Here is a 21,559-nt window from a genome sequence, read left to right as displayed (position 1 = left end):
GGTTCTCTCCCTCGTCTCTCCCTCCCGCAATCTCTCTCTCTTCCTTGTCTCTCTCCCGCTCCAGCACTTCCCTGGCCTCTAGCTCCCTCCCTCACTTCATGGGCGGCCTCCAGCACCGGCTGACGGATCCGTCCCGACGGGCGGCAGCACGAGCGGATCCGGCCCAGCGAGGGCGGATCCGTCCCGTGCGGGCTGCGGCGCGGGCAGATCCGGTCCCAGCGAGGGTGGATCTGTCCCCAGTGGGCGGCGTAGCGGGCAGATCCGGCGGCGGCCTCCACCCCTCCCTCCATGGCCACGGCGAGCGGCGGATCCCGGCAGCACGGGCGAATCGGTGGTGGCGTCCTCCCCTACCTCCATGGCCACGATGAGCGGTGGATCCCGGCGAAGCGGGCGGCACTGCCTCTCCCCAAGAGCAGCGGCGACGGTACGGCTCCGTCCTTTCCTCGACAGCCCACAGGCGGCGCGGCGGGGTGCGGCCGGGGCTGTTGCATGGCAGCGGCGGTGCAGTGGCAGCAATAGCGGCGGGCGTGGTGGTTGGGTTTTTTTATTTATTCCAAAAAAATTTGCCGTGTGTCAGTTTGACACACGGCAAATACTTTTTGCCGAGTTCTCGAAAAATGACACACGGTAAAGACCTTCTTTGCCGATGTCTGATTGTCGTGTGTTGTTTGCCATGTGCAGCACACGGCAAATAATATGATGTCATTGTAACTCGTCCCGCTCGAGCACATGCTAGCTTGGGGGCGGCTTGCACTGGGCTTGAGCTTCGTGAGCAGCCATGGCCAGCTTGGCCTAGGGGCCCACGACCAATGCACGAATGCTCTGGTCTCGCTCTCGCGTATGTTGAAATTTTTCCAAGCATGCTCTAATGACATGAAATTCTTCAGTTCACCAACATGACTGAAGTTAGTGGCACATGCTTGGGAAAATTTAGGCATCTAGGCATCTATAGAGTAATCATTGGCAAATATCACAGTACTACAAATTTCAAACACACGCACAGTAAATCAAAGAAATGAGTAGAGTGAAGTTCAGCTTACACCTTCGAATTATCGCAAAAGTACAATTTCCAACCTTCAACTATATAACCTGATAGCAGAGGACATTTAACTGTCGAAACCGGATAATAAGTTTGAATAAGAAATATTCATTTGTTGTTGCTCTATTTGAATTCTATTAATTTAAAAATAATAGCCATAACTACTAGCAAATAAATACTAGAGATATGGAAAATTTTGATCCGAATAACTGACAAGTAGAATGCCAATAGATATGTTATATTTTTATAAAAATATTAACACATGTTTTGTATTTTTTTAATTTACTAGGTGTATACCCGTGCGTTGCTATAGGTGAAATTAGACCATGGTAATATAATAAACGAGATCACATATAATAAAACACATAAGCTACTGAGAAAGGAGAGAAAGCATTTATTAAATCCAAAAGACGTTGCTTAAAGCCCAAACATGGAAGAGGCACCTAAGTGCATACCTGCTCTGTCCGACACATCATATATGATGCGTGTTTCTATATGAAAAAAAAGTCCTTAACTTTGTCCACTCAAAACTAAAAAAAAATCCTAGTTAAATTTATTTCTCAGCATATTTAGTCTCCACAAAATTTGATCCTTTGTTATTTGCTTGCTGAATAAAGACTCATGTTCCCGAAGAGTGAAAATTCTCAACTCTTTAGCCTAGATTTCAAGGTAATAGCATGGTCAGAAACAATATACAGCTCCTCCAGTCCTCCTGGCCTAAAGTTTGGTTGACGATAAAAATTGGCACAAAGCCTGATCAGTCTGGACCAACCAGACAGAGAGACCAGTATTCCCAGGCAGTCTGATCGGTCCAAGAGCGGACCATTCAGTATTCATAGATGGACCATCACTACAAGAGAAACACCCCTTTAGCAACGCATATATGCGTTGCTAGAACTAAAAATAAATGTTGCAAAGGTCTATACCAACGCATTATATATGCGTTGCAATAGGTGGCGTTGCAAGGGTCTATGGCAACATATACACATGCGTTGGTAACTAGTGCTAAAAAGTGTTGCAAGCTTTACAACACATATTTGCAACACATCTTATGCGTTGGTGACTAAAAAACCAGAGTTTTCATATACACCATAGCTTTTTCCACAGGAACTAGACAATCCTAAATAGTGTATTCATTCCAAAATTATAAAACATTGAACATGTCCACTGAAATTGAAATAATCTTATTAGATACATATAATTTCAGTTACAAGGATCATCTATGACTAATTTATCAAACAGAAAAAACAAAAATCAAACGTATATGACTAATTTATCATGGAATGCGCTCGCTTGGATCGTCCACTATTTTCCTAATCTCAATAGCATGACAAACACATGCGTAATATCTAATATGCCTTGCAATGTGCTTTTTTCTACAAGCATGATTGAATTTCCTACGCTCCAGCACCTTCAAAACTTCAAGTGAAACCATCTTGACCTTCAATATAAACCAGGCACTCAGCAAGAATAGAAGATATATCCACTTGATCAATCCTGTATGGAAAAAATAGTACGCGAATATAAGCAATTGGGTAAAAACTAGTTCTGAAAATATGCCAACAAATTTGTATCAGGTTATTTAAATTGTACTGTACTGTACATGGTAATTATGTTCTAGTATTTTTTGGGACAAGACTAGGGATAGATCAATCTTCTAACTACTTGATCAAAATTAATTTACCTTGCTTGATCTGCCTTTCAAGAATAACTGATACCGACGACTCACGAGATTTCTGAAAAATAAATATTTGCAAAGAAGTAAGATGGTTATAGATATCTGATGTTGTTTGTCAGACATATCGATCATTCTTGTTTTTGATAGTCATATTGATCTTGCAAGAGTCTGAATTCCAGATTTACATAACAAAGAAATCATAATTAGAGGACTCTTAGAAAAATACTGATATTTGCCAAGACGAATCAAGCAATTTTTTTGTAAAAAATATTCTTCAGTGCTTGAGGGATTGAATATTCTAAACAATCATACCAGGATGTGTGCACGTAATTACCTGAGAAAAAAAAGCAAAGGCTGACAATCTGTCAGGGACACCACCACGGTGGATATCTTGCACAGGAGATAAAGCGACTCCAACTATCCACTCCTATCCAAGTTAAGGTCAAAATTTTAAAAGAAGAAATGATAGCAGAAGCTGCAACATTAAGAGGTTGCCGTCAACATATTGGGATGATCCGAGAGGGCAAGGGGAGAAAGACAAATATGGGATGATTAAAGCAGCAGGCATCATCCTCGTCAAAATCAACAACTCCACCTTGGCACCACAGTTGCACGACTGCTCTATTGGATCTAATCAAAGCAGTGTAGATCAGACCGGAGTAGTGGTGCGATCAAAATAAATTAAGGAAAAGAACACAAAATTTTACCATCTAAAGCCATCGCACATGGTTAATTTCCGTGAATCAATGCTGTTGTGTTGATGCAATCCTTTAATCACCAGGAACCAAGCGGTGAGAGAGACATGGGAGATCAGGGGAAATCAACAGGCCATGACGTAGATGAGCAACCATACCATAATGGAGCACCACTGATCAGACTGGACGGAAAACTCACGCTAGAGGAGCGGCCTCAACATGGACGGCGGCGCAATCGCAGTGTTGATCTACTACAGCGCAACCCTAGGCAGTCCGCCCCTTCGATCTATTTTGGAGCAGTGGTGGTTGCCGCATATGGTACATATAGAGATAGGAACCTACTGAACAGATTTAGAAAATAAATAAAAAATACAAAGGACGATGTGTGGGCCAGAATTTAGCCCCGATTTTTTTTTCTCTGACGTGGTCAAGGGGCATCGTGGTTTAGCGTTGCTACGGCAAAGGGCTTGCAACGCTATAGTGTTCCGTTCCGAGCTATCCGTTGCCAGAGGGTGGTTTGTGTTGTAGTGCATCCGCAAGTCAGGATGTTCGGACATCCGAACGCTCTGGCCAAGTCCCAGCGAAAACCGAAGTCGCTGACTGTCCGGTGTCTGCAGGCAGACCGTTCGCAAGTCAGAAGTTCGGACATCCAAACTTTCTGGTCTGTTCCCTAGATCTCAAGGCGCGGACCATCCGGTATTCATAAGCGCACTGTCCGCTAGTCAGAGTGTTCGGACGTCCGAATGTTCTGACCAGTCCCAGCAAAGTATGAAGGCGCGGACCGTCTGATATTCGTAGGTTGACTGTCCACTTGTAAAAATATTCGGAAATCCGAACGTTCTGACCTGGTTCCAGTAAAATCCGAAGGCGCATACTGCCTGGTGCCATTAGGCTGACTATCCGCTTTTGGCCAACCGATCTGACCGGTGGGTCTGACCGGTCCGTCCAAAAGTCTGAGTACAATTAAGGATTTTTGTAAATTTAGATCTCTAAAAGAATTTCTTGCGGGGCAAGACCTCCAAACCCTATAAATATAAAGGGTCGCGACTAATTGAGGGCATCCAATCGATCAAATCATTTATTCTTTACCGTTTTTACCTCCTCAAACCCTAACTATTGTTCTTCTTGCGTCTCTACTATGACGTTCTTAGTTGCCTATATCTTCAAGCTCCGACGGGTCCCTCCCAAGCTTGAGATTTAGGTTTTCGTAGCGTCTCGGCTTGCACCAGTCTGACCGATCAACATAACCGTTTTGGCGACTCTACTGGGGAAGAAGATCTTGATTATTAAAAATCGATCTATCTTACCCTAGAAAAGATGGGCGTCATCACCAACCTCGATGAGAGCGACATCATCTCCACATCTATCGAGGCACTTAGCGAGGAGGAGCATCAAGATTACATGGTGCCCATGTAGCACTTCAAGGCACAATTTTTGAAGGGATTCAAGAAAGATTAGCAAGACCAAGTCACGAGGGTTCAAGACTTCATTACGCCCTCCTTCACGCTTAAGAATAAACAAGTCGAGGTAATAAACAATGTAAGCACTTCCTCTTCCGACTTGGTTAGCCAATTTGTTATGGATCAGAAACCCACAAATGATTTGCTTGGTAGTTTAAAGGGTCAATTAGACATCATGAAAAAGATAAATATGTAGATAATAATTGTGCTTTCCAAACTATTAGTTTATCGTCTATGCCAACATCTGCCCAAGAAGCATCGTATGCCATGCCGATGAGCTGCTATGCAGGGCCCGCAAGTATCACGGCCGAGCACGGCTGGACCGGTCATACTAGTGCATTGGTGGTCAGCCCAGTAATATGTACACCAATTGCGTCAATGTTCGGCGGCGTTCGGCGGCTCCCAGCTGAATGAGTAAATTGAACTTATATGCTGTCTATTCCTTCACAATAGTCTGGTTTTCCTTGCGAACCGATTCTGATAGTATACATGAAGATCCTTTGGGTGTGCACCAATAAATTCAATTCAGACGATGGCATAAGATGATCCTATAACACATTCGTCTTACTTCTACAGTACAAGCATCCATCAGTGATAGATGCGAAGCCGATCTTGCTAGGTCCGCGAGATGTGCCGCACCGTCGACCGCCACCATGCGTCGGACTCCAGCGGCAACGACTACGGCACGCTGCTCAGGGTCCGGGCAGCCATGGGCATCTACTACAACCACACGGGGGCGAGGAGGAGGACGACCCCTACGGCATGCCGATGCTCGACGGGTGGGACGACTGGCAGGTGTGCACGGAGATGGTGCTCAAGACCTACGTCCTCAGCAACGACAACATCCTGCAGCCGCCATGGCCCTTCAACTTCACCGACGTCCTCGATAGCTGCCGCAACACCACCGGCCTGCCGCCGCGCCCGTTCTGGCTCGAGACTGAGTTTGGCGGATACATAAGTTCCAGCCAGAGGAGGAGGATTATTCCTACTGGGCCACGGTGAAAGTGATCCGGTGCTCTAGCCTAAGAGGGGAGGGGGTGAATTAGGCACTATTAAGACCTTAACCTATGTCTCCAACTAGCTTACACAAAATTTAAACTAAAACAAGCTAACTAGATGTGAAACTACGGTTCACCTTAGTGTGTAACCCTCATCCCAAAAGAGTTTTGCAACATATAGCCAATCCTAGCAAGATACTACACTAAGAAGGTAAAGGCACACAAGTTGCAATATGAAATGCGGAAGCTTAAAGAGAGGGATGAGAGGAAGCGAACTCTCGACACGAGGATTTATCCCGTGGTTTGAATTGCCACAAAGGCGCCCCTACGTCCACGTTGTTGAAGCACTCACGAAGAGTATCGCTTCCCGACAATCAAGTCTCTTCCGTAAACACAATCACGGTCACCTTGATCCCGATCTTCACTAAGGGAGATTGCTCACGAAGGAGGGGTCTCCATCCCCCGCACAATGTCGTCAATACTGCTCCACACCAAGCCGGATGGTCGTTGACTTGCCGGCGAGCCACCAATTGCTCCAAGGGGCCGGCGCACCGTAATACAAGTGTGGTTCACTCTAGAACCAACCACAAGGATCTCAACCTTGCTTGTTCACTCACTCAAGAGCTAATCTAGCACTCACACTTTACAAAGCTAGTGCTAAAACCTAAGGATATGATCAATGTGCTCTTGTATGGCTTGGAGGTGTTCTTGGGTGTGTATGAGATGTCTTGGGACTCCAGCAAACTTCAAATGGCCGGGGTGAGGCGTATATATAGGCCACCAAGTCTTGTAGCCATTGCTCCAACGGTCAGCAGAAAACAGCATACCATCGGATGAACCGATGCATCTGTATGGGGCGGCGTCGGTTCATCCGGTCACTCTCAGACCTGAAGTAGCCGTTGAGCTTCTGACGCACTGTCTGCGACACCACCGGTTTAACCGATGACTGTGTGTCGGTTAAATCGGTCACTCACAGCACTCAACTAGTCGTTGGTCTCTTTCACTCCTGCTGACGTCATTACACCGGTGCTATGCTCCGATGGACCACTAGTTCAACCGGTGCTGAAGACTTGGCTCCTGTGTGCTTGACATCATCTCTGGAACATAGTACATCCAATGCACCGATGCCTAGCTTGACGCCGTCGGTTCAACCAGTGACTTGGCTATCTTGACTTGATCTTCGCTTGATCTCCATTTGGTGCTCAGATTTGCACCGATGCCAGGGCGTCGGAACTTCCGACAACCATCGGATGCACCGATGCTACATGCATAAGTTCTTTCGGTGCTCCTGTTTTCTGCAGAACTCATTCAATTCAGCGATTCTTTGAGTTCTTTCTTCGTGTATTGCTTTGTATGGCCTTTTTACTTCATTCCTGGGATCTAGAAATGTTCACTTAATAAAACCATTAGTCTCATTGATTGCGTTGTCATACGATCACCAAAATCACTCCTAAATGGCATAAATGGTGCCATGTTCGTTACACACGGGATGGGCTGGGCCCAGTTCGTGGCCTGGTTTGGTGATCGATCATGGGCTACTGCATTTTTTGCTGGCCCAGTTAGTCATTGTATTATTTTTTTGGTAAAAAAATCGTCTTTTTTTCAGGATATTGGGAATGTGCTGAAGAGATCTGCGAGCAACATCCACTTCTTCAACGGTCTGCGGGATCCGTGGAGCACTGGCGGGTAATAATATAACGATCTGAATTTGACGTAAATAATATAGCAGAACTTTTAAAGTTAAAGTTGGATTCAAACAGAAATTAACAAGACAAATATATGGCTCGGTCGAGATTGTTTGAAAATGCCATAGGAGTATATATGCTTGGTACTTGAACAAAAACCACTGAAACAAGTATTTACATATATATTTTCCCCGTGTGCCTACTTTCAGCGTATTGAAGAGCATTTCTGACAGCATCATCGCGCTGGTCGAGCCGAAAGGTAAGTGAAATTGATATATAGATACTTTCACTTTCTCTCAATCTGAATTTTGCAGCCCTCTTAGCTGCAATGCAATGCATTTCATTTATGTATATTTGATTTAATCAAGATTTGGAATGATCTATGTAGAATGCGATCGATGATCAGGCGCGCACCACGTGGATCTGAGGTTCTCCAGCAAGGACGACCCCGAGTGGCTGACGCGAGTGCGGGCCAAGGAGACGAGGATCATAGCACGCTGGCTCAAGCAATACTAGGAAGATTGGCGCGCTACGCCACGCCCGTTCCGAAACATGAGTGTTTTCTATGTTGTTTGAATGTTGAACATGTTGAATGAGCAGCCAAAGCGAAGCAGAGTAAACTGAAAAGATACGATGTGGTAGTACAATTAGCTCCCAGTTGGGTGTTATCGGCTTATCATATCAACAGAACATGTATGCGAAGGCAGCAATATTTCTTCTATATTAAAGTATAGAATAAAGTACTTTGGTTGACAGAAGAAACACATCAAAACTGAAGCAGCAAAGAAATCAGAGAAATTGGGGAACAAACTACCTTATCGTAATGTACAAATAATTACACAGCATGGTTGCTATGTTGAAGAATTTGGGCCCTATAAAAAAAGATGTCTTATCACAGTAGAAATATGCTAAGTCAACAACCATGTATGTGAATGTTTTATATGTTTGCTGATAAATTACTTGTAGGAGCTAATGTATGCGTATCACATTTACATTTATTTTAAACTAAAGGGTCATCTGAAACCGCAATAAACATACACAACAATGTTAAAGAACCTGCAATTTCAACTTCACAAAGACTCAATTGGTGCATACTATTGTTGGTTCTTTTGTTAGATAAACTGTCAAGAGTAACATGAAACAGAAAGCTTAAGCTATTTGTATAAGCAGAAACATATGACACTGTACAAATCAAAAATATATTTAGTCCCACTTATACTACGTGAACATACAATTTAGAAACTACTGATTACTGTAAGTAGGGGCAGAAAAGGTAAAAGAGAAGAGATATTAATTGATGTGTTCAGGACCATGGATTCCTGCACTTTGAACATTGATGAAATTAAGCATAAGAGAAACACCCAACCATTGCTGGATCAGTCCGCTGCTATGGAGCAATGCATATCCTGATTTCTGACGAATACAACTGCACTGCTGAGGATTCAGAATTGGACTCTGCCACTCCATGTATACCCACCCATGTTACTAATCAAGTTTTGTGGACAATTTCGTGCAGAAAATATAGCCAAATAGATGATTAGAAGACAAAAATACATTAGATCATGTGGAACTAACGCAGCATCAATCTAGCATGAAGAGCGGTAGACCTCTGAATGTATTCACGAATGCTACTTTTCTTCGGCGATAAGAGGTTACTTATTCTAACCATCTAAAACACTGAATTTGGAGAGGGGCTATGCAAACATAAAAAAGATTACTACCCTCCAAAATCAAATCAGATCAAGCAGAGAGAGAGAGAGAGGGCCACTCAGGGGATCACCCACCATCGCTGTTCTTCAGAGCTGTCCCTTTCATCTTGCTGGCAGTAGAGCTACCAAGGTTGGGATTTGTGTGACCTCATGGATGTCGGTCCAATCGAGAACTACAGGCAGATGAAGGGTGACGGGGCGGTGAGGAAGCAATTGGGCGGATGATCGAGGGGCTGCGACCGGAACTGTTGCCGGCCTTTTGACCTCGTCAGGAATGGTGCAGCGAGAGAGGGCGTGGCGAGGAATGGTACCAGCAGCGAGAGCGGAGGCACGAGAGGGCAGCAACGACCCGTCAGAGTCGGCGACGACGGCAAGGAAGCCGGAAGGGAAACAACACGGAGGAACAGGCACCTGCCGATTTTGTCAGAAGGAACAACACGGAGGAACAGGGGCGGCGGAGGAGGAGGTCGAGAGGTGGGGAGCTCGGGAGGGGGTGCCCGGGATCCGCCATGGCGGAGGCCCGCGGCGACCAGGATGGAATGGGAGGGGGAAGGGGTGGGGACCTCGGCGAACGACGGCGCCGGAGGGCGGAGCGGGCCACATCCCCCACCGGGATGCCGCCGGTCTGATCCCCCGGGCGGCCGGGCGGAGCGGACGGCGGCGGTGCGAAATCTCGGGCGGGACCCAGGCGTAGGTGAGGCGCTGCGGGGGAGGCGGTGTGGCACGCGGCCCCACTTGCAGCGAGTGCTCCGCGGGGAAACGACCAAACCGGCAGTCCATGGCTCGCGTCGGCCTTCTTCTCTCCGCCGCGTGTCGCTCGGAGAGGCTCCGGGCGCCCTCAGCGCTCCCTCCCCAGGGCGTATATGATATAGAGTACTACAACGACGAGGCCCATCTCGACTTGAAGTAGAGATCCAGTGGTGTTTCTTTGGGTCGATCTCCTCATTTTCCTCTTCGATCAATTCTTTCAATTCGCAGGCTAGTAGGTTTCGTGTCTGTAACACCCCAGTGTTACTGAGCGCTAATCATGAGCTTAGATTTGCTAATTAGGAGTTAATCTTGTCGTTAGCGTAAATCGTGTTCGCGCGGTAAACATTGTTTAGCAGTGTTCGATCTCATTTTTCTCCGTGATCCAAGCTTCAAATCAACTTTCGCCCAAAACAAAAGTTGTAGCTCTTATCGTCCTCTACAACTTTTATTTTGGCCAAATTTCATGTTCCACTGTAAAATTTGGAGCTTTGGACGGTCAAAGTCGGCTAAAATCACACAAATTCGGTTACTATGCCCCCGTTTGGTCAGAGCACCGCCGGTCTCGACGTCGTCGTCGCCACGCGTCGTGCCGACGACCACCATCGCCGCTTAAGCGCACCCGTTGCCGAGTGGGACGCCAAGTTCCCTTTCGCCTCCCCGTTCCCCTTTCCTCGCCCATGCACGGAGTGCACAGCGGAGCCAAGCAACCCTAGCTGCCGCTCGCCGTCGCCGGAGCTGTGCTGGCGACCCACCGCCGTCTCGCCGCCATTTCCTCGCGCCTCGACCTCCCTCGACCTTCCTCGCCTTGTCCAGCACGCACGCCGTCCCGTCCCCGAGCCCGACCGACTCCCTACCCGGCCAAATCAGGCCCCAGGCCGCCGGCCGCCGTCACCGAGCCCGGAGCTCCGCCCCTCTCCGTCGATCTCCAATCTTCGGTCCACCTCCGCCCGATTCAAGCCGCCGGTGAGCTTCTCCGCGCGCCCCTCTTCCTTCCCGGCCATTTCCCTACGCGATTTAGGCCCCGCCGACGCCGGAACGCTGCTGCGCCGCCGCGCGCCGCCGTTTACCGCCGCCTGCTCGTCGCCCGCCGCCCTGGCGTGTGCGCTCGGGCTGCTGCTGCGCGCACGGGGGCCGCCCGCCCTTGCTAGACCTATTCCAGCCCTTCCTTGCCGCTGCCCCACCCCACGCCGGCGAGGAACGCGGCGCCGCCGCCCTGCTCTTGCGCGCCGCCGTCCGCCCCGCGTGTGCCCTGCCCAATCCTGGGCGGCGCCGCTCGCAAGCCGCCGCCGCCACCGCTCGGGCCGGCGCCCTGCCCCGCCCTGCCCTGCTTGCGCCGCCGCCGGCCGGTCGGCCCATGGCCGCCGTGCCCGTGCAGGCGCGCCGCGCCGCCGGCGTGAGCGCCCGGGCAAAACAGAGGAGCCGCCCCCCTCTCTCTCTGTTCCACCGCCAAGTAGGGCCCACGGGTCAGGAGTGTTAGGGTAATTTTTGTTTTATTTTTGTTATTTCGGCTGAAAGTTTGATAATTGCTAGAAAAATGCAGAAAAATCCTAAAAATGCAAACTAAGTTTTGTTAGGTTTCTAAAATCAAGATCTTCAGAAGAAAAATATTTGTGCAGGTGAAATGTCACTTTGGCCCCTGCTAAATTTAGGGTTTGTGTTTAAGCTAGATTATTTTGTATCAGTTGTTCTGTTTGTCTAAAAATTCTGAAAATTTTATTGTAGCTTACTCTTTGTATGTGTAGTCCACTGAAAAAGTTTCAGGTGCATAGCCTGTGTGCTTGTGTGTGGATCTATTAGTGCTTGATTCTTTTCATTTCGATAAATTCTTGTTGCGAGTTAATGTTTCCATGCATGTGTAATCTCAATCAAGCAAGCTCCTGTTTTGATCCATGCTGCTCTAGAGTTATGTTAATCCTTCGAAGCGAGTTCGTAACTTTTGCTTGATAGGAAACACTTCAGGCTAAAAGGCCTTAGAACCAAAAGCTGCACATCCGTTCTAAACCTTTGCTATCGTAACCCTAGTTGTAAGGTTGCTCTGTAGACGCTTTTGGAGTTTGGTCCATGTCCTTCGTTGTGAGTAGTGCTTTGCATCATTTCTTGAGTCTCATGCATGGCATATTTTCCTCGTGTAGCCGCCGACACCGAAGTCGCCTACGAGCTGGTTGCCGAGCCGATCCAGGAGCTGCAAACGGGAGAGCAGCAGGAGGACGTAGTCGAACACGCTCCCGAAGAAATCGCTAAACCCATTGACTTGCAAGGCAAGCCCCGGAGCATATCCCTTATTTTAATTACTCCATGTTATAATTAAAGTATTGTGCATATACGTTCAAGGATTTGATTGGAACCATAGATGCATAATCTTGATTACCCAGTGTCCTTACTAGTGTAGGTATCGCTAGCACTGCTATGCTTAAGTAAACCGGTAGAAGACGGGTGATTTCCTGTCACCCGCGAGATATAGGGTTGTTACTTCAGGCAGTGTTATGAGAAATAATGCAATGAGAAGGGAAATTGGAGACCGGGCGGAGGTAAAGTTGGACATGATTATTGATTAAGGAAAGTTGAGTCTCCGCCTGCGTCGATTGAGGACCGTTCCGTTGTTGGCCCTTTGACTGAGTATTGAACAGTACTAACCACATGCCGGAAGTAGGAGGTAGTCGAAACCGGTAAGCTAATTACCTTAATTGCGTCGGAATCTGGGTCTCGACCTGCGGTGCTGGGTAGGGTTGACGGATGGTGAAGTAGCCCACGGGTTCACTGGGTGTTCGCACGTGCGGGGCTCAGCATCCGGGTGCTTGCGGGCTTGATTCAGACTTCGGGGTAATTATGGGAACAGTTGACGTGTGTGGCCCGACGGGGTTTTCACGTGTCGTGTGAGTTAGGTCCACCTTGCAAGGTTAAATCGGATCGATTCGCCGTGACTCGCTGATATGAGAGCCTTGGTCAATGCGTCGCATCGTAGTAAAGATTGAAAGGACAGAAAGAGAAAAGTTGGACTTTTGTTGATATTCTTGAAAAGATAATATGATTAACCATGTGTGCTCTAGAGAATTAGGCAAACCTAGTTTCTAGCTATCAACACAATTGGAGCTAAAATATTGAAAGTAAGGATCCAGTTTTAGTAGTTTTCAGCAAAATAACCTTGCTGAGTATTAGAATACTCAGGGTTTGGTTGTAACCCTTCTGAGCAGGCTGTATTCCGGAAGACTTCGAGGAAATCGGTGCGTCCTGGAGTGGTCAGCCTCTTCCTCCAGGTTGGACGTTCGAGTGGGTTTCGCCTTCTCCGTGATTGCAGGCAGGTGAGCCTCACATCAGTGGGCAAGATGTGAAGTTCGTCTTTTGGTCATCGACGTTATTTATCGTGCGGTATTTTGAAGTTTGTTTCAAACTGTTGGTATTTTCCGCTGCGTTTGAACTCTGTATTCGAAATGTAACTTTGGCTTGTAAAACTTTAATTGTAAATAAATTTTGAAGACTTTTGTTTAACTCTGGTTGTAAGTTAAGTTTGAAAACCTTGGTTGCTTGTAATCACCTGTGCTCGTCTTTTGGCGAGAGTTCCTGTGCAATCGATCCTGGTTAAAGCAGGCAGTCTGGATGTACTGGTGAAGTGCAGTAGCAGGGGTTTAAGTTAAAAGGTTAATTAGTGCACTTGATCGGTATTATTTGGACTGTTCTGTGACAGTGTCATTAGTTGTTTCTCAGACATACCTTCTCTAGACTCCATACCAGATTGAGAGCACAAAAGAAAACGGACTTTAGGAGCAACCCTTCGGATACGAGCATCAACAATGTCGTTCATTCCTAGGTCTACTAGTTTTTTTAGGAATAATGAAGATTCTTAGGCCATGTTTAGTTCGCGAAAAGTTTTAGGTTTTGGACTATAGCACTTTTGTTGTTATTTGGCAATTAATGTCCAATCATGGATTAATTAGACTTAAAAGATTTATCTCGTTATTTACAGTTAAACTGTGTAATTAGTTATTTTTTCAACTGCATTTAGTGCTTCATCATGCATGTGTCCAAAGATTCGATGTGATGGATACGGTAGGAAATTTTGAGAACTAAACATGGCATTAGTTGATGTGTGTTACTGTAGCTAGCTTGGCCCAAACATGGGCAAGCTGGGCGCCGAGACATGCATGCAGGAAAAGTAGGCGCATGCACTCAGGGGACAAGCAGATCGATACGCATTAGTAGCCAGATGATGGTATCGTACAACCGATGAGTGTCGCTGCCTGATGAGTGATGATCATCTTGGACCTAATACATGCATGCATCCTGAATGTATGTGTCACAGCCCTGGAAAAAAAAGAAAAGAAAATGAAAATGAAAATCCCCGCCGGGCCCACCTGTCAGCCGCCCTTCCCCTTCCTCTGTTTTGCTCCGCGCGACGCGGACGCACACGTCGTCGCCGCCGGCGTCCATTCTCGGGACACGTGCCGGCCATCCTCGTGCGCCGTGCCCAACCGTCCCTCCTCTCACGCCCTTATCCGCGCCCGGCCGACCCCGTTCCCCCGCAAACCCTAACCCTAGCCTTCCCCTCCTCTATCGCCGCCGCCCCCAAGCCGTGCCGCCGCCGCTCGCCGCCGCGATTCTCCTGCTCCGGTGAGCCGTGGCTCAATCCGTCGCTCGGGGAGCTTCTTCTTGCCCTCCTCCTCCGATTCCGGCGCTCACCCGGCCTCATTCGCCTCCCTGCAGGGCCGCCGCCGCGCCGGTTCGCCGCGCCGCCGCCCCTGTCCGTCGCGCCGCCCCTCCGCTGCAGCTCCTCACCCGCATCACCGCCGGTGAGGCTCGCCTACTCCTCCTCTTCCCCGTGTGCGTCGCCCCTGGTCCGCTCCGGCCCCGCCTCTTCGCGCCGCCTCACGCCGCCGTCCGCCAGCGCGCGCGGGCCGCGCCGTGGGCGCGCACACCCCGGGTCAAGACCGCCCGGGCTGCCTTGACTTGGCCCGGGGGCGCCTGCCCGTGGGACCCGCCTGTCGGCCTCTGGCCTGCCGGTGTGGCCCGGTCCGGGTACACCTAGCGTTTTCTAGCGAGTTTGTTTAAGCAGCAATTTTGCAAAATGTGTAGAAATTCGTACATAGATCCAAAAATTATGAAACTTATTTTGTTGGATTCCTCTAGATGAGATCTACTTAGGAAAAATATTGTTTTTCATGTTCCTTTGTTGTAGATTTATCTATAGTTTTATCTTGCAAAAGTGAGTTTAATGCTTGGTTATTTGTTTACTGCTCGAAAAATGTCAAACCAAACTTTGTTAGACTCCTTGTGAGGAGTAGTTTTCAGTGGTGTAACTTGTTCACATGTTTGCTTGCTGTTTGTTAGGTTTTTATTTCAATTTCGTGCTTGCTGTCCAAAAGGTGGTTTAATATAGAACTTTTTGCATGAAAGTGATAAAATGGCAAAACCAGTTTTTTTAGCTCTGTTTTCATGCTTTGTATCTAAGATAATTTTCTTGGATTTGTTTAGTTTAGTTTGCATTCCTTTTCTGATTTACTTTGTTTAGAGTGGCTGAAAATCAAAATATTTATGATTTCTTATAGGAAAATGCTTTTACTGCACAACCAATTTTCTTGAGTTTCTTGCATTGTCCTCTGCATGCTCAATTTATTTCATGGTTTATGCTTGTTGTTAAGTTTGTTCTTTAACTCTTGCATCGCATTCATGCATTTTAGTGACCGGACCGTCGGAGAACGAACACGTGGAGCCCACTGAGTCCGTGGAGCCTGAACCCGGAGTCCCGTTCGTGGTCGAACCCGAAGCTAACCAAGGCAAGCAGCTAAGCACATTCCTTGCCCCTATTTAATCTGTTTTAGTTTAGCTATTTCACTTGGGTATTGTGGGCTTTATATGTATAGTATGTATGTATTGCATTTTGATACCTATATTCATGCATAATCCATCCTTGATTTGTTATCCCTATTCTTGGCACTAGTTAGATAGTTAATTACTTAATCTGACTAGATGCTTAGCCCTGCTTAGAATACTCATTTTGCTTGCTAGAAAGGATTGGTTTGGAGTATCACACTTACCCGTTTATCCTTGGTCGCACTTGAGCATCTGGGGCAAGTGGAGTGCAGTATCGAGATTCGAGCGGAATGTTAGGGCCTAGAGAATGAAGTCACATGGGCATAGTCCGCTTGGATCGATTAAGGACCGAGTGGACGACGTTGGTTTGGAGCACCTTTCCGTGCTACCACATATCCAATATAATGGAACGGATAAGCCAATTACCTTCTTTGACTTGATCATTGATGTACAGTCCTAGATACGTGGCTTCGGGCTATGCAGAGAGGCTTAGAGGTGTCCCCGGGTGGACCTACGTGTAGGAAAGTTTAGAGATGTCCCCGGTGGAAACTAAGTCTCTACGCGTAAACTAGGTGTGAAGATTTCAATGATCGAGCCATGTTGGGAACGGTTGACGCGAGTACCCCCTTATCCAACTTTAGCGGGTTGGGTGAGTCGCATGGTCCTTGCGTCGTGTGGGTAAAGTAGTACACCCTTACAAGGTTATAATCAATTCGAATTGCCGCGCTCTCGGTTATGAGCACGCTCTTTAACCCATGAACTCCTCATAGATTATCGTTTATGATGAGAATGGTTCTTGTTACAGCTATGAACAGTTATAGTTTATTTTACTCTCTTAATCAACTAAAATGGTTTGGGGTTGGGCAAGATTAATTAAGTTTGCTAGGTGATAGTGTAGGTAGCTTATGCTTATGCAATAAGTACTTCAACTTAAAGCTTTTCCTTGAGCCTGTGCATGATCCTTGTTTATGTAATCGCGTAAGTCTTGCGAGTACCTTTTGTACTCAGGTTGCTTTCTAAACCTAGTTGCAGGTGAGCCCGAAGTGGTGTTCGGCCACTTCTACCCCGTTGATCCAAACACGGGGGAGGAGTAGGTCGTGGTGGCTGTAGTGGTGTCCTTGAGCAAGGCATCATTACTTTAGTAAGTACTTATCGTATCTGAGCTTCGTGAGAGTATGTAAATGCAATAAACTTTACATTTCTGTTTAATATGGCTTTCGTGAGCCTAAGGCTTGTAAGTGAAGTTTGAAACCCACCTATGTTGGACTTGTAATGTTAAGCTGTGAACTCTGATAGTATAAAACTACTCTTTGTGGATTTTTGGCGATGTATTCGATTGTAAACGGTATGTGCATATGCTGATTCTGGGCGTATGTTGGAGCGCATACCGGGACTACCGGATTTGATATTATTTTGGATGAATAACGTGTCGGTTATTCGTGTCTCTAGATGTGGGATAACACGTGGCACGCTCTCCGGCAAGCACGTGTTAACTCTCATCTGGATGATAATGACCGACGGTTCGTTTAAAATAGTATTAAATTGGGCGGTTCTCACAGTATGGGCATGGCGCCGCAAAGGAACCCGGGGATATATCCATGTCCCTGTTCCGGAACGTGCATGCCGGCCGGCCGGCGGCGCCACTAGTTCGTTGTTACTCTGCTCTCTGCAGCAAAGGTCTGCAGCTAACGACGACGACGGTGACGATCGAGAAACGGAAGAGAATAAGCGCCCGGTCGGGGCCTGGGGGACGCGTGCTGGATCGGAACCACGTGGGATCGCGCGAACGCGAGTGGCGGCGGCCGGCGCGCGTGATGAGGTAGGGATAAAAGGCGGCTTCGATGCATGATGCAGTCAAGATGCCAACCGTCAGTGTCAGAGGACGATGAGCCTCTGCGGCTCTCTCTCCCTCTCTCTCTCTCATGGCAGAGGATGATGGTGAGCATGCAGAGCTCCACTAACCCCTTGCTTGGCAATGGCATCAGCTCAATCATCGGCCCCCTCCCGGCCGGATCTACCACGCACCAGAACTGAACAGTTTGAACGCCGCCTTTTTCCAAGCCTACGCCCAATTGCTAGCTGCTGCTTGCGCCCATATGCTCCTGCTCCACCGCCAAACAACAAGACTGCTTGTGATCGAATGGGTGGGGAGAGGAGGATCAGAGGAGGGACCATGAGGCCCATGGCATGCGGGCCTGACGATCCCCAGGAGCGGCAGGCCCACCGCGCACCCAGAGATCCGGTGGCGTCACCCCCGAGCGAGCTTGCCACTGGCATGCATGGCAGCATGAGACACGAGGGCGCAGCCTGGTTGGTTCGTGCAGGTCAGGTGTCACCTGACTGGCAATTTCGGGTGAGATGGGGTGGGGGAGCCGGCCCCGGGAGATCGATCGATCATGAGGAATGTGGAGTACTTTATTCTGTTTGTGATGAGTGAATTCTCAACCGTGCGGTGTGATCGTGCACTTGGTCTTTAGATTGCAGGTACATGGGCGTCGAGTGTCGACGGGGAGTTGCCGTGGAGGTGCTGTGGCCGATGGACCGTGCGGTGGACGGCGGTGAAGGGCAGCCGGGACCGGAGCTCGGACCGGGCGGCAGCTGTGGCGTCCACTCCTGGATCGAGGGCGCAAGCGGCGACGGAAGGCGGGTTTCTTGGTTTGCGCCACAAAACCAAGGAGGCGGACGGCGGTTGAAGACGCCAAGTCGTTGAGGCACGGGCGTCGGTCTCGGGACTGACGGAGGCGACGGGCGTCGACGGCGTCTAGGGCCTCGCTGCGGGCGAGGAGGTGACGGGCGTCGGGCGGCGTCTAGGGCCGTCAGAAGGCCGAGGCGGGAACGGCGTCTAGGGCCATGGCGTGGAGGCGGGAATCTTCCCGCGCGTGAGGTTTTGGCGGTTTTCTCAAAACCGGCCACCTACCCGGGTTTCGCGGACCCTCCAAAACCGCGGATTGGATCTTCATCAAGACGGCGGCATCGTGGAGAAGACTTCATTCCGAAGAAAGAACCTCGGCCGTCGGATGAGATTGTGTACAGGGGTGCTGCAGGCCAACCGGTCTGACCGGTCCCTGGCACCGGTCTGACCGGTCTAACCAACCGGTCTGATCGGTCCAGCGTACCGGTCTGACCGGTCCCGCGGGTATAAATACCCCTTCACTTGTGTTAGGTTAATTGCGGCTTTTGTATTTCGTCCGTGAATTGTTCTATCTCCCAGGCCGCCGCCCCTGTGTTCCTCCCCTCTGTTCTTCTCTTTAGAGTAGATTTAGTCCATGGATTGTTGAGATCTTGTGTTGGATTTGTTTGGGAAAGGAGGCCCTATCCTCCTCGTGCCATCAGGGCTTTTGAATCTGATGAGATCACTCTTGTGTGCTGAGTTCTGGTCCTCCCCCTCCTCTTTCACGGTTTGGACTTGAACTCTCCTCTTTTGGTGTGTTTAGTGTTTGGAGGAGACAAGTTCATTGATTCGTGGTTTGCTGGACTCTTTGTGGCGATTCTGATCTCTCTAGCCAAGTGCTAAATCCCCTGGAATCGCGAGTGCACCCGAATTGCTGTTCTTGAATTCTTGAGAAAACCCCAATCCACTTTGATCTTTCTTTGATTTCCCATGATCCGTTAATCTTCTAGAAAAGATCTCTTGGGGATATGTTCACGGAATAGTTGTGAAAGTATCCTCTAAGTTTCGTTGGATTTGAAGGTCGTTTGCTCAAGATTCATCGTTTGGAGGTTGATTTTCGAGCTGTCTGGAAAGGACCGGTCAGACCGGTGTGTCGTACCGGTCTGACCGGTGGCTCCTACCGGTCTGACCGGTATCCTGAACCGGTCTGACCGGTCCCTGCAGTTCAGTTCTGCAAATTGCCTCTTTTTGCTTCCGCGCAGCTTCCTAGGGCATTTTGTAAAGAGATAGCTAGTCCGTAGCTATTCTCTCATATCCTAGGTTTGAGGGCTTATGGTGATTTTCGGGATATAGGCCGCCGGATCGATTTCGAAAGAAATTTTTGATCGGCTCCCATTCACCCCCTCTGATCGCCCGCTTCGGTCCCTCAGATCATCTGTGGCGTTCGTTCAGTCTTCACTGCGCTGCTCATCGTCTTCAGTGCCCACTACCTCCGCCGGCCGGCCCCGGCCAGGAGCTGCCGCGCGCGAGCTAGCCAAGTGGGCGAGGCCAGGAGCCCAGGACAGGACGGCGGGGAGGACCCAGCCGCTCCATGCTCCATCTCAACACGCCGCACCGGCCCGGGCAAGGCAGCACCTGCCGCACGTTACCGGCTTACTGCGCCAGCCTTGGGGCGCCGCGCCGCTCCGTCTGCTGCCTCCTGTTCCTCTACTCCCGTGCCCGGGAGAGGGTGATCATTGCACCAGCGCGTGACAAGGGAGGAGGAACAAAAAGACTCTGCTGCCAGCTGAGTGACCACAACAATTCAAGTTCTTGTGTGTGTGTGTGTTTTTAAAAAAAATAAATAAATGAGAATCAGCTTCATCTTTTTTTTACAAGGAAAAAGGAATCAACTTCCTTTTCACCGGGCAGGCCCGGCCGGCCGGGTGACTCTTCCTGGTCTGGTGCAGTCAGGCGTATACAAGCACATCACACTACATGCCTCAAAAACTTAGATAAGTGCATGGGAATGAAGTATTCGATAAAGTCGATACATATTACATTCTAATTGTTCCATCCAAGGTGCAAATGTTGAATTGCATGCCTACATTACATCATCTAACGAATATCATTCCCAACTCCCAAGCAAGATGTACTGAACAAGTGAACATAGTTAACATCCTTTGCTTCACATCTATGATGAAATGCTTTGCCGTAGATGGTGAATATTGGTTCCACGGTAGGAGACGGGTAGATCGGACTTCAATAGAAGTCTGGTACAAGCCTTCCCTAGCAAGTGCTGTACCCGGCTCGTACCAATGATGACCCAACTTCTTCAAGGTTTGACATAAATATTTTGTAAACTCATCACCGTGAAGGTGTTATCAAACATATCCTACAATGGAGATAGAACACAACTATTATGAATTGTTTTGCACAAATAAAAGAAAGTACCATAATATCTTTAAATTAACAAGAACTCACATACCATGCCATATAGATTTTTTTTGTGCAAGGCTCTCGCATAGACTAACAATATCATGTTGATTCTATTGAAGCGCTCTGATTTTGAACTATGACAAGTTTGGAATTAGATAACCATGAATCTCAAGTTCGAAAAGGTAAACTTCTACAACACTTCTTTCATAAGTCAACTAAATAGGTGATTATTTCCCACTAGCCACTATTGCAATCTTGGTATCTTGATATTCTCTTGATGGTATATCGAAAGAGATTTTCATTTTCTTCAATTGTTGGCATGTGGTTTCCACCTAAGGAGGTGTACCATCTAGCCGGTTAACTACCTCAACAAGACATATAAACATATCAAACCGCTGCATTAGAGTAATATAGCATTAATATGGATCAAATGCTCTTAAGCACACAAATAATGGATCTTACTATTCCTAGAACTGGATTGTTCGTTTAATAACATCGAGTCGGTCTAGTCTTGTGCTCAGTCACTTGAAGAGGAGTGACCCGAGCGGCAAGCACCACGTAGGCCTGGTTCTTGGTAATATCCCAGACCTCGGCTCCCATGCTCTGCAGGAAGGCTCTCATGCGAACCTTCTAGTAGGCATAGTCCTCGCCAGAAAACACCGGGATCTTCCCAAGACTCGCCATGGTCGCCAAGTGGTTTTCGAACCGGTT

The 21,559-nt window shown here is 48.2% G+C and overlaps 2 long non-coding RNA genes across 2 annotated transcripts; both read right to left on the bottom strand.

The window, feature by feature from the left end:
* Nucleotides 1-2,180: 2,180 nt before the first annotated feature.
* Nucleotides 2,181-2,758, bottom strand: LOC120686719. The gene is made up of 2 exons (XR_005680341.1): nt 2,724-2,758; nt 2,181-2,536 (listed from the first exon to the last, which is right to left on the bottom strand). It is a non-coding gene; the product is annotated as an uncharacterized LOC120686719 (long non-coding RNA).
* Nucleotides 2,759-3,099: 341 nt separating this feature from the next.
* On the bottom strand, nt 3,100-3,755 carry LOC120686718. Its single transcript, XR_005680340.1, has 2 exons — nt 3,425-3,755; nt 3,100-3,347 (listed from the first exon to the last, which is right to left on the bottom strand). It is a non-coding gene; the product is annotated as an uncharacterized LOC120686718 (long non-coding RNA).
* Between the last annotated feature and the right edge of the window lie 17,804 nt (nt 3,756-21,559).

This window comes from Panicum virgatum, chromosome 8N (assembly GCF_016808335.1).
Source record: "Panicum virgatum strain AP13 chromosome 8N, P.virgatum_v5, whole genome shotgun sequence".
Classification (NCBI taxonomy): Eukaryota; Viridiplantae; Streptophyta; class Magnoliopsida; order Poales; family Poaceae; genus Panicum; species Panicum virgatum.
The sequence above is the reverse complement of the archived record's forward strand: the minus strand, read 5'-3'. Positions and strand labels throughout refer to the sequence as shown.